The sequence below is a fragment of the Pinus tabuliformis genome, chromosome 2_1 (genome assembly GCF_031772625.1).
Source record: "Pinus tabuliformis cultivar Carrire ecotype Pingquan chromosome 2_1, CPIR1, whole genome shotgun sequence".
NCBI lineage: Eukaryota > Viridiplantae > Streptophyta > Pinopsida > Pinales > Pinaceae > Pinus > Pinus tabuliformis.
Genome location: NC_142299.1, coordinates 483,472,324 through 483,485,877, shown reverse-complemented (window position 1 = coordinate 483,485,877; position 13,554 = coordinate 483,472,324).

Sequence of the window (13,554 nt, the reverse complement as noted above, 5' to 3'; positions counted from 1 at the left end):
TCTTCCCAAGAATAATAAATAACTCCAAGCCTTTTTGGGGAAAACAAATTTCTTAAGGAGGTTCATACCCAACTACGCAGAAATTTTCAAGGGTATTATAAACATGCTTAAGAAGGAGAATGAAGTCAAGTGGAGCCTTGCCCCCAGAGATTCTTTCATTAGAATTAAAGAAGATTTGGCTGAAGCCCTGGTACTAGTCAGCCCCGACTATTCAGTGCCTTTCTACATATTTTCTTTCGCCTCTCCACATACTATTGCCATAATGATGCTATAGAAAAATAAAGATGGTTATGAACAGCCCATCGCCTTCTTCAGCCAAGTTCTGAGGGATGCTGAGCTGAAATATAACATCCTGGAGAGACAAGCCTATACACTAGTCAAGGCTTTGAAGGAATTTCGTATGTATGTGCTAGAATAAAAAAATCACAGTGTTTGTCCCAACGACATCAGTCAAGGACATCCTGGTGCAAGGAGACAACGAAGGAAAAAAGGGTAGGTGGATACCTAAAATACAAGAATATGAGCTAGAAATAAATCCTACCAAGATCATTAAAGGTTAGGGGTTGGCCAAGGTTTTATTCGAATCTAATTTCCAAGCTTTAGGGATAAACCTGATCATAGAGGAAGGCAGACCAGAGGATCATCAGAGTGGGATTAAAACATCTGAGCAGAAAATCTATGCCAAATATGAGGGATCACCCTGGTATAAGAACATCGTTTGTTATCTCTTATTCTTGAGGTGCCCGTTGGGGCTAGATAAATGCAAATACTAAAGTCTAAGATTGCAAGCGCAAAAATACATCATATCCAATGGTCTACTCTACTGGACGGACTCTGTGGGAGTATTACTAGTATGTTTGGTAGAGGAAGAAACCCATAAGGTGATTGAGGATTTTCACGGAGGAGTTTGTGGAATAAACTACAACTACAAGACCACAACACATAAAATCCTCAAGGTAGGATTCTATTGGGCTACTCTGTTTGGAAATGTTCATTCCTAGGTCAGGTCATGTCAGAAGTGCCAAATGTTTGCTGAGAGGAAAAAGCTTTCTCCTCTCCCCCTAATTCCAATACATGTGGAAGATCCTTCAGATAGTGGGGTCTATATTTCATAGGAGAAATAAACCCACCATCCAGTGGCCAGGACAAGTGGATATTGATGGCCACGGATTATTTCACCAAGTGGGTAGAGGTCATCCCAACTAGAAATGCTACAGAATCAATGGTGATCAAATTTATGGAGGAGAACATACTATCACACTTCGATTTCCCCTTCAAAATTATCACTGATAATTCTTAGGTCTTCAAATCTGCCAAGTTCACCAGTTTCTTCCATAAATTCAATAGCATCACTGGGCACTCCATTACATACTATCCTCATGGTAATGGCTTGGTTGAGTCCTCAAACAAAATTGTGGTGAGGGTGCTGAAGAAGACCATCGTCGAAAATTAGAGGAACTAGGATTCCCAACTGAAGTTTTCCTTATGGGCCAATCGAGTAACTCCTAAAAGATCCACAGGGAAATCACCTTTTGAGCCAGTGTATGGTAAGGATCCAGTCTTCCCGATCCAATTAGTAATGTCAATGGCAAGATTAATACAAGAAGTAGAGGAAGATCCAAGTGCCTTAACGCGAAGGATAAATCAGTTGGTCGAGATTCATGAGAACAGAGAATAGGTGGGGCCCAAATTGTCAAATTACCAACAAAAGATGAAATCCTTATTTGATAAGAAGCTAAGGATTGACCACTTCAAGTAGGAGTGTCGGCCGGATAAATCGTTCTTGCGGACAAGACCGATCTCCCTAGTATCAACTTATATCTAGCGACAAGCAAAACAAACAAATCTACCTTTCTCTAAGTATTTCAATTTATAAATAAAAGCCAAAAGGTGTTTTTAGACCCTACCTTAAGTCCAACGCTAGTTTGTGGCAGCCATGCTTCGACCGTCCGAATGAGCTTCCTTTTAAAGAACCTGCAAACACAAACAAGCACACATCAAATAACACCTGCATAGCCAATATAATAAATCATATTCATCATGGTGATCAAGGAATCCACGAAATAAACTATAGAAGACAGCTTATTGAGAAAAATAAACTTGATTGTATTAACTTTAAACAAAGAAGAACTTTACAACCTTGGTGCCTTGATGCTGTACAAGCTCCTCCCAGGGTCCAAGCAAGAATCTCCCCTACTTTGACAAGCTTCACACTCTTCCCAATGAGGTCAAAAGGTATGTAATCTCTCCTCTCAAGCTCAATTAGGAAGTCTAAATTCCAACAGCATTTACCCTAAAAAATATTCAGCTTTCAACCTCCTTAGTAACCAACCCAATGCCTCATTTTATAGTGCAGAGGAAGGAAGTTACCAGGTCCACCTATGAAGGGATAGAGTCCTCCTTCAAAGGGATAAGCTCCTCACATCAAGGGGTTAGCTCCTTTAGTTATGGGATGCATGAACATCAAAGGAGCGAACTTGCCAACTCAAGATTCCCTCTAGAAGCTTCCAGAAATAACCCAAAGTGAGTTTTTAAGAATATAATTGCGCCTTTTTGACTTTTACAAGGGTTTGCACCCATTACACAGAAACAGAGTGGGCAGGTCCACAGGGGACATGACCAAGGGGTGCGGGACTGCAAGTAATGCTAAGAGAAAGTGCAGAACCAAAGTTTTAAAGATTTTTAAGGACTTTCTCTCATTTTTCAAGGCTTGACATGAAGAGCTGAGGTTTAAGACTTACATAGGAGGAAAGTATGAGTGGTGATAGACTCACATTGACTGCAGAATGTCATGGTGACAATATTTTGTGCCACATATTGCCCCCTAAAGTGCGAAATCTGTAATAGATAGTATTTTTCATCTAAGAAGAGTGAAGCACTTTATCATTTCGAGGATCATCTTGTGGAGAGCCTAGTTGGAACCTGTAAAAACATTCAATAGAAAATATATATATGTGATCATATCATTGCTAAGGTAGGCATTCCCATACTCAGATCAAAACTAACTAAACTACTCTGATATAGGAATGATCTTGTAATACATCACAAGTATAGAAATATGTAGACATAGTATGGGTGTAGCCATCTGTTTATAAATAGTCTACTATATAATGAGTAACAAAATTACTCGCAGCCTGGATGGTGGAAACTAGATCCAGGGTCTTGATTTCTACTTCCCGAAATAGTACGATTCTATCCATGTGAATGAATGTGTCGAAGTCGAACATGGTAGAAACCACTTGATTACCATTCAATGATGGAAACTGTTAACAAGTGTGAGAAAACCACCAGTAATATCAATGGCTCTCAAAGTACTCAGTAAAATCCATGAAATGTGAATAGATGAGTTGATGTCGAACATGTCACAGAATCCTTTGATCGAAGGTCAATGATGCAACTTGTCGTCGAAGGCGAGAAACCTGCCATTGAGGCATGCAGATTCCAAGGTACTGATGATTCCTAGATCATCTTTGTAGATAATGGGCTGAAGTCGATAGAAAGTGATCCGTTGTAGGCAAGCCCACAACACGAAATCATAGATCAAGTTTGAAGAAATATAGTTGCATGGACTGAATCAGGGATGGTCAAAATGGATGACAGATATTTTGCAGATGAATGGTTTATTTGCACTGACCTCTTGAACACATAACGACACTGCAGATGGTTTGGTGACAATTGACCCAAAGCTAATACCCAGAAACCGGCTGAAGACTTTCAATATGGTTTGATTAACTGTTAGGCAAAGGATTTCCCAACCCAGGTGAACAAAAAGCGTCGTGTTAAAGAGTGGTTGAATGCTTTTCTGAGACACAAAGTATAACAAACAGGTTCATTTTTCTCTCTTTTCCCCTACCATTTCTGGCATGTACCTCTTTATTTTTGACAAGCTTGAGGAGGATAACATTTGCTTGATTATAAGCTCATCCTTCGGATGAGTCCAACTTAGTTTAAAATTTGAACCCTAAGAAGGAGTGGTCTGTTCATGTTTGTAATTGAACAGGTCCTTTACTGTTAAATTTTAATGAGTCCAATATAGGAGAAACTCGGCGTTTTTCAATTTTAGGGAGTCAGAAGAAAAACTTAAGAAAACTCCATGGTTGTCCTTTTTCGTAAATTTGTGTCTCCCAAGCCCGAAAAAGTATAAAATAATACTTGAGAGAACTGCTTGACCATTACGATCAAGGAGTACTTTTCATAATTAGTGTCTCTGATCTGAAAAAGTAAAAAAGCGATCAACGACACGTCATTTTATAACCAATATCGAATTTGAAACGACAAAAATCTGGCAATCTTTTCATGTTTATACAGTCAGAAAAGCGCTGTAAGTGGACCGTCTTTTTAATTCCGTTTTAATGAGCTTAAAGAAAAACTCGGCAATCTTTTCATATTTTACGAGTCAGAAAAGATCTTAAAGAGGACTCAAATATTTTTGTTGAAAATGATCAATTTTGCCTGAAAAATTCGATATTCTGCACAAAAACTCAAACATTACTCATACCTTTTTAAAATAAATAAAAATACATCAAAAAATTACCTCTTTAAAGTGAAAAATAAACAAATTAAAAATTCATTTATTCGAAAAAAACTTATAAAAAGGGCTTTTGTAAATTCATTTTTACCGTTTGACTTCAGAGTGAGAAAATAGAGCTTTTGGGTAAGAAACTTCCCCGTGAAGATTGCGGAAAATCTGTCCGTTGGAAACGAAAACCGTCACCTCCAGGTAATCCACATCACTTTAATATTGCATTTCAACGTTTGAATTTTGTTTTTAGGTTTCTATTTTGATTTTTTATTCAAAATTTAGTTTTAAAGATCGCTGGCGGGGGTCCGTAGGCGTAGCATGCGAAACCTGCGGACCTTGACTTTTTCCTACAAAGGAAAGAGCCAAGGGCCCGCACCTACTGTTTGGGCAGAGTGCGGACCTATGCATTGTCCCTAACTGGAGAGTGCAGACCCTGCGACATAGGTTTTATAACTTCAATTCTTTCAATTTCCGCCCAAAAAATTTGAATTAAAATGTTCTAATCCACCTTTTCTTTCAATGTAGGATATATACCATGCTCAGTTGGTGGGAACGGGAGCATGAAGATGTGGACCTTGCGGAATTAATCATCAACCTTCAATATATGCATTGAAGGCATGCAGGTTATTTAAATTCTGGGCCATACCTGGCATGAGGGCCCAAGTGGACTTTTTGTAGTGGTTGGTGGACAGATGGAATATACAGGACCAATGTTTCATTATTGGTGGCTACTAGCTCGAAATGGAGCCAGAGGAAATTTACTTCTTGACTGGTTTGCCCAAGGGAGGTGAACATTTGACTCTATTCGGGACTAGGCCAGGTGGCCAGTCTGTCGATAGTCTCCAGCTAGAGTTTTGTAACAACCAAACCAAGGACAAAGGGATTGATATCAAAACCATCTCCTGTCCTGAACTCAAAGTGATTGCATTTACTGTCACCAGACTCTGTAGAAGCGTAGCACTGCATGTAGCCACTGGATCCCAAATGCGAATGGCAGTAGACTACTATTGAGGCACCATCTTCAACTGGTGTGAAGCTGCGTTGGCTAATGTAAAAGGCCAACTAACTAAAGCAAATAACGGACAACTAAAAAACTTTGGATATGGTTTCTTAGTTGTGAGCTTTGGTCTAGAGAGGGTCCTGATGTTGGTCCCACAACATCTTTCCGTTGGAGTTGGACTTCCCCGAGAGCTCAAGCTGATGCATTGGGTTGCAATTATGGCTCGTCATCCTGAGGAGGGTTCAGAGGTCGTTCGATTTCCTCCTGAGTATTTTCATTGGTTGGAGAACCAAGTTTTCGCGATTCAGGATTTTCCTTATGCTGGGATGGATTATCGTGGTGACCCATACATGGCTCTTCCACCAGGAGGGCAGTGGGATGACCTAGGTAAAATCATTCTCAACATTTTCTAAGTTTTAATTTTTAAATTAATTAATTTATTTATTTTTTAAAATCGTCCCAAAACTGATAGTAAAAAGTTTCAAATGCAGATGTGGGTCCATGGCGACCAGCCACTCTCCAGCCCTATGAGAGGAAACACCCAGCTGCAACAGTGCTAGCCCCACGGGACGAATCTACAGAGACCCTGGCCGAATTGGAAAACCATCTAGAGCGCTTGACAACAGATATTCCGGAGACTAGCATAGATGACATTCCTCTTAGGTTACAGCGCTATGTGATTGGGGTCCCAGGACCTTTCAGGAGGTTCCTTTGTAGGGTGGCCCTAGCAGTGGTTTCTTTTCGTGATCATCACCAGTGATAGGATGATTACCTGTTGTAGACTCATATGACATTTTTGCTTTTTGTACTATTATTTTTGCCGATCATAAGGTGTTTTTCAACCTATGATTGAAGACGATGTATATTTGACACACTTCTATGCTATGCTATATCATTATTACTGGCTATCTTATAAAACATGTTATGGAATGTTTTTAAATTTACTGTTTGATTATTACAAATGTCTACTTAACATTCGAGAAGCAATTTCATCTACTAATGTATTTAAATATATTGGAATATGCTGATATTCAATATAATCAAATTCACGTTCCAAGAGACGAACTCTCAAAAATAATCTCAATAACACTGGATTTCTAATGGCATAAACTCTATTAAGTTGCAATACAACGAGTTCAGAATCTAACCTCACAATCAAACTCCGAATCCTAAATGAGATGGATTCAGATAATAACTCAATCACTGCACTATACTCTTCAATGTTGTTCGTTGTTTGACCAAGGCTTACCCCATGCATAGATACCAACTCATCAGAGGGTGAATAGATAACCCAAGCCGCGGAAGAAATGTTCCGTGTATTACGACAAGCATCATCAGCGAAACCAATGTATGTTTGAAGATACATCGACATCTACAATATCAAGAGTAAAATCAAGATAAGCAGGAATAATGACAAAAACACTCTCTGAACAAAGCACACTTTTCTAGTCTAAAACACACCAGCTAGAAATAAAACTAATCTAACTAAAATCTCTACACCTAGATTTAAGCATAATATCTCTTTAGATAAAGACCATTTCTGGGCTTACCTAAAGAGACACCATTAAAATCTACCAATTCATAGGTCCCTTTTGCTAGCTTTCGCTTAACAACATAAGGACCATGCCACATAGGTACGAATTTTCCAGCCCCTAGCTTATCATTTGCTTGATCGTATAGTAAGATTAGGTCTCCTTTCGAAAAATTACGAGGTTTAACATTTTGATCATACTGGGCTTTAATTCATTTGGCATGAGTTTCGATTGCTAGTGCAACATCACGTCGATTCTCATCTAGCCGAGCCAAGTACAACAAACGTTTCTCCTCTTCAGAAGTGGCTGGAAGTAATTCTATGGCTATTTGTAATGACGGGATTTCGCATTCAATGGGTAACATAGCTTCCAAACTGTAAACTAGTTGGAAAGGAGTGAAACCAGTTGATGTTTTTACTGAGGTTCGATACGCCCAAAGCGCTGAAAATAACATGTTAAGCCAATTCGACCTATGAATCCCAATGATTCGTCGGATCATAATGACCAGAACTTTGTTGATGGCTTCAACCAGACCATTAGCCTGTGGGTAATATGGAGTAGAACTATCGTGATGTAGGCCAAGTTGATCTGTTAGTTCAGTCATCATGATGTTTCGAAAATGATGCCCATGATCAGTGATAATCGCTTGTGGAACACCGAATCTAGTAATTATATGATTGAAAACGAAAATTGCAGCAGTTTTGCCATCTGCCGAAAATGTAGGCATCGCCTCAGCCCACTTGGTAAAATAATCTACCCCAAGGATGATATACGCATGACCCTCAGCCGAGTGAGGGTTACATGTAATAAAGTCGATACCCCACTTTGCAAAAGGACTGATGGCAATTATAGGGTGGAGAGGAGCAGGTGGAGCACGCATCTTTCGATAAAAAATTTGACAATTGTGGCATTTTCGGACCGCGTAAATACAATCTTTAAACAAAGACGGCTAGAAATAGCCAGCGTGCAATATCTTTTGGGCTATGGCATACCCAGACATATGACCGCCACACGCTCCAGAGTGACAGTCATTTAAAACATTTTCAGCTTCTTCATGCGTTAAGCAATGTCGGAAAACAGAGTCCGCCCCACGATGATAGAGTGTATCTCCAATGATCTTGTATTGTTGGGATTGGAAACGTATTTTCCATCGCTGAGATCATGAAATCTCAGGGCGAAAAGATTGGGTTTGGAGATAAACTATGATATCTCCATACCATGGATCAAGAGTGCTGATAAGAAACAAGGATTCGTTCGCAATGGGCTCTTTCGCCACAGTTTCAGTATCAGCACGCGGAAGTCACACATCAACTCCACAAAAACTAAAGATTTCTTTGACTTAGATTTTTCAAATTCCAAGTCAAATTCCTGCAGGATAACAATCCATTGGAATACTTGCCCCCTAGCAATTGTTTTGTCAAAATATAAATCACAGGGTTACAGTCAGAAATTACAGTAGTTTTGCGTAGTAAGATGTACTGACGAAATCTTTGGACAACTTGAACAGCTGCTAAGGCCAATTTCTCCACATGTGAATATTTTAACTTAGTCGGATTCAAAGTTCGACTAGGTAGTAAATCACATGTTCACTACCAAATTCATCTTCCTGAACTAACACCATCCCGATGGTGGAATGAGAGGCGATGAGATACAAGAAGTAATCTTGGTTGTAGTTGGGAGGATGCAATAACGGTGCATGGGTCAACGCGTGTTTAAGTGCATCAAAAGATTTTTTAGCTATCTCATCGCAAAAGAATGGAGTATTTTGTTTCAACAACCTGGTAAAACCCTTTGTTATCTCGGCGTAGTTAGGAATGAATCGACGTAAAAAGTTTTCTTTCCCTTGCAAACTTTGGAGTTGGCTAAGAGTCGAAGCAGGAGGAAATTTGACAATAGCTTCAACCTTCGAGGTATTGACACGAATGCCAGATTTTGAAACAACAAATCCCAGTAAACAGCCCATTTCTATACAGAAAACAAATTTGTGTGGATTCAACTTAATTCGATAATGCCTACATCTCATAAAGATTGCTTGTAAATGAGTGAGATGATCAACTCTGTGTAATGAATGAGCAGGTAAATCATCGAGATAAGGTTGCACAGTGTGCTTGATGTCATGAAACAAGTAAGACATAGCTCTTTGAAAAGTTGCTCCGACATTCTTCAGTCCAAAAGGTAATTTGAAATAAGAAAATGTCCCCCCATGGACAAATGAAAGCCTTTTTTGGTTGATCGGCAGGTAGAATTTTAATTTGATTGTAACCCAAAAAACCATCCATAAAGGAGAAAATTTCATTGCCGGCAGAATCATCAATGATTTGATCGATATAGGGAGTTGGATAATTGTCTTTGGGACAAGCTCGATTAATATCCCTTTAATAGATACATATTCTTATTGTTCCTTGCTTTTTGTTAACAGGAACAATATTCGATACCCAATCCATTAAGGGAATTGGATAAATGAAACCTGCTTTGAGTAATTTCTCAATTTCTGCTTTAATAGCAGCAGCTTTTCGCGGGTGTATCTGACGCAAACGTTGCCGGACGGGTTTAGCATCCGGGTAAGTTTTGATTTCATGAACACCAATTGCTAGATCAATTCCTTGCATTTCTTCATATGACCAGGCAAACACGTCACAAAATTCTTGAAATAGGGCCTTATATGTTTGGAGTTCATTTTCCATACAGGAGGCAACTATATGAATGTTTTCAACAATTCCAGGTTTAACTGAAATGTCAATAGGAACCGTTTGAGAAATATTTCCCAAATTTAACTCAGAATCATGATTTTGCAATGGATTCTGTGGTTCTTTGACATAATCAGTAGTAAAAATAGATGAAAAATCATTTTCAAAATGATCAATCTCAGGTAAGAACGAAGATCTATGATGAAGATCTTCCCATGGTAAGTCATCAACAGACAAAATTTCACGAATCCGCTCATCAGTATGAACAAGTTCGGAAAAGGTTTTTGAATCTGAGTTTGATGTTGAAAGTGATTCTCCATGGACCACATTCATTAGATCAATTTCGGTTGAAGAAGGGTCGGAAAACGACTGTACAACCTGATACGCAATTTCATAGGGACTCAAAGGCATAACATCACTAAATGAATCCATCTCAGATTCGGAAGAAACGATCCAAGGATCATCATAAACAACAGTGTCTGATGAAATCATATGAATGGTTGTAGTAGAAGGCGATACGTTAGGAGGAGGAAAGGAAAAAGTTCCTAGTAAACCAGAATCTTTAACTAATCCTACTCCAACATCCTTGTAAGGGATAGTTGTTTTGCCGACATGTTGGATACTTTCAGAAGAGGCTGGGTCGGATGAAAAGTAAATTAGCTGGTCTATAGTTACGATATTTCCATTGTGAGGAAACTTTATAAGCCGAAAGACCGATGAAACAACAACAGTCATAGTGTAAGACTAACTACGACCCAAGAGAAGGTTGTAATATAGAGGAGCATCAACCACTTCCACATCTAGATTAACAATTTTGCCTTCAACCCCTATAGGTAAATCTTGTAGAATGCCAAAAGGATGGAACCCATAGCCATCAAAAGCCTTTAGAATTGTCGGGGATTGATTAAGTGTGGGAGAACCAAGTGATCTCCAACACTGGATCGACATAATACACGTTGAAGCTCCCTCATCAATCACAGTCCTAAAGCAATGTTTGTTTTTGACTAACACTGGAATCTGGAAAGCCATTTGATGAGGTAAGCGAGGTGTACTATTTTCTAAATCGAAGATTATAAGGTTTGATTCCTGAATATCAACAGCTCCTATAGCCAACAAAAGAAATTTATGTTGTGCTAGACATGATTGCAGCACTTCCAAAGCTGACATTGTTAAAGGGGAAATAGCTAAATCTTCAATAATGTTATAGTTCTGAGCAGCTCTCGCATGCGGATTGAAAGCTGACTTTCGAAGTATACCTTTAGCAGGCGGTTTGATTACTAAGTCTGGGTTAGGTTTCTCGATCTGTAGTGGATCAGAACCAGGAGTTGAAGTTGATGGGTTTGAATTAGAAGATTCTGATTCCTTACCATTAACAAGACTTTTACTTCCATAATCTTGCGATCGTGTCGCAATCCTAACATGGGACATCATCATTATGGGTTCTTCTGAGGCATTTGAGGAAGAACCGATCATCTTACTATCTTGACTAGGAAAAGGATCCTTCAAGACAGTAGGCATTTGAGAACCTTTGACGATTTTCGCAACCTCAGCGCGATGAGGGCAGTCTCTTGTAAAATGCTCTTCATCAAAAATGAGACAAGGATAACAAGGTTTACGTTTCTCGTCAGTAGATTCCGTTTTATCTGATTTCTCTTTCGAATTTTGCTTATTTTTCTTCTTCCTTTTTTTTTACCGCCGAATTTTGATTTGGCAGTAGATGATTCTACGACATGAATATCGGCAGGAATTTCCGTGGAAGAGTCTCTTGTCGGGGAATTTGGTAAAGTTATGATAGGAGAAGTATTCTTTGAAGATTTCTTCTTACCTTTGGTATTAACTGAACCAATAATACCGTCAGCGGCATGAGACCCTGAAGGAGTTGCAGTTATTTGATTTTGTTTAGGAAGGTCGGGGATTTTTTCATGTAAAGTACCCGACTGCGTATAAACGAGGTCAAGGTACTGAGCTTGAGCAATCACTTGCTCTTCAGTAACAACTCCTGCCTTAGCTACATCCTCAGTGATTTTAGGTAATAATGATTTAACAAACCATTCTGCTAATATTTGATCAGGAATAAAAACCTTCACTAAATGCCGTCGACGTCTCCATTCATGAATGTGATCTGAAATATAAGTGGACATTGACTGTTTTAATGAAGTTAATAATTTCGTGCCATTGTCATATCTGACAGGCAACTAAAAATGAGTTAAGAATGAAGTAGCTAGCTGGCTAAAGTTATAAAAGGAGGCTCGTGGTAACTCAATGTACCACTTGGCCGCAAGACCAATCAGAGTGCGTTGAAAAAGATGTAAACGAATTGAATCATCTATAATAGAGTTAGATGCACACCAGAGGTGATAACTCATCACATGGTTTGACGAATCCTCTCCTGGTTTACCTTCAAACTTTGGGATATCACTGGGCAACTTATTCGGCATTGGCGGCCAAAACGAAAGATAATTAATCAGATCGTTCGTAAGGCGCGACAAATCAGGCAATTCCAAAGTTGCAATGAATGGTAACTGATGATTAGGGTCTTGAAAACCCTAGGTCATAAGACCAGCCCCAGGAGGAGGATATCCACGATAACTTGGAATTGGAATTGCATTTGGGATATTATATCCTCTCGGAAAACCAGGATTAATCGGACCGTACTGGGGTTGTTGAGGTTGTTGATAAGTATATCCAGGGTACGGTTGATACTGATAGACTGGGCTTTGAACAGCGGGATTGAATTGGTACTGTCCCTTGTACGGTTGATAAGTAAATTGAGGTTGACTTGTGACAACTGTACTTGGACTAGGTTTTCCTGCAGGCATCTAAACCGAAGTCTGAATTGTAGGTCCAGACTGGGGTAAGGATGCTTGAGGAGTTGATACAGGAACAGTAGAAACCGGAGCTACTGATACTCCAGAAGTAGGTGGGATAGATTGAATAGATGTTGCAGTAGTTGCAGCAGTCATTTGAGGCGGAGTTTGAGGTGAACTAGGCACAGACTGATGAGCTACACCAGGTGTAGAAGTTTGAATAGTAGGTTGGACAGGTTGCTGGGTTGAACCAGAAACTAAAGGTTGTCCAGATTGAGATGATAACTGCACATTAGGTTGCAAGATCTGTTGAGATTGAGATGGATCCCACACCATGTTCATTCCGGGGTATGGACCCATAGAAGGTTGAGCATATTGAGGACCATAACTGGGTTGAGGTAGGGTTGATAATTCAAAGGTATTTCCAGCTCCTTGGACAAATGATTGACTTGAAGGTGGTTGGAAACCTTGAGTTGGGTACTGACCTTGAGGTTGATAACCTTGAGGCACGTACTGAAACTAGTGTTGACCTTGAGGTACATATTGATACTGGGGTTGACCTTGAGGTATGTACTGTCCCAAAGGTATGTACTGTCCTTGAGGTTGCCCCCAGGTGGTAACTGGGTACCTTGAGGTTGCCCCCCAGGTGATAATTGAGTACCTTGAGGTTGCCTCCCATGCGAGAACTGACTACCTTGAGGTTGCGGATTTGGAATGGTACCTGACATCATAAGAATATCTTCTACACTCAATGGTTTAGTTCAGTTATTACCAGTTGATAATCCATGTTCAATGGGTTGAGGAGATGCTCCTGAAAAAGTACCAGTAAGTGACTGATACCCAGAAGGAACAGAAGGACCGCCATATAAAAATGTTTCCAGAGATTGAGAAAACATGGATGAATGTCTTGACATATTCAAAGGAGGATAATAACCTCTAGGTGTTGGATGAAAAGGAATGCGAGGTGGTGAAAAAATGAGGCCTGGATTTTCTAAGAAGTTGGTCA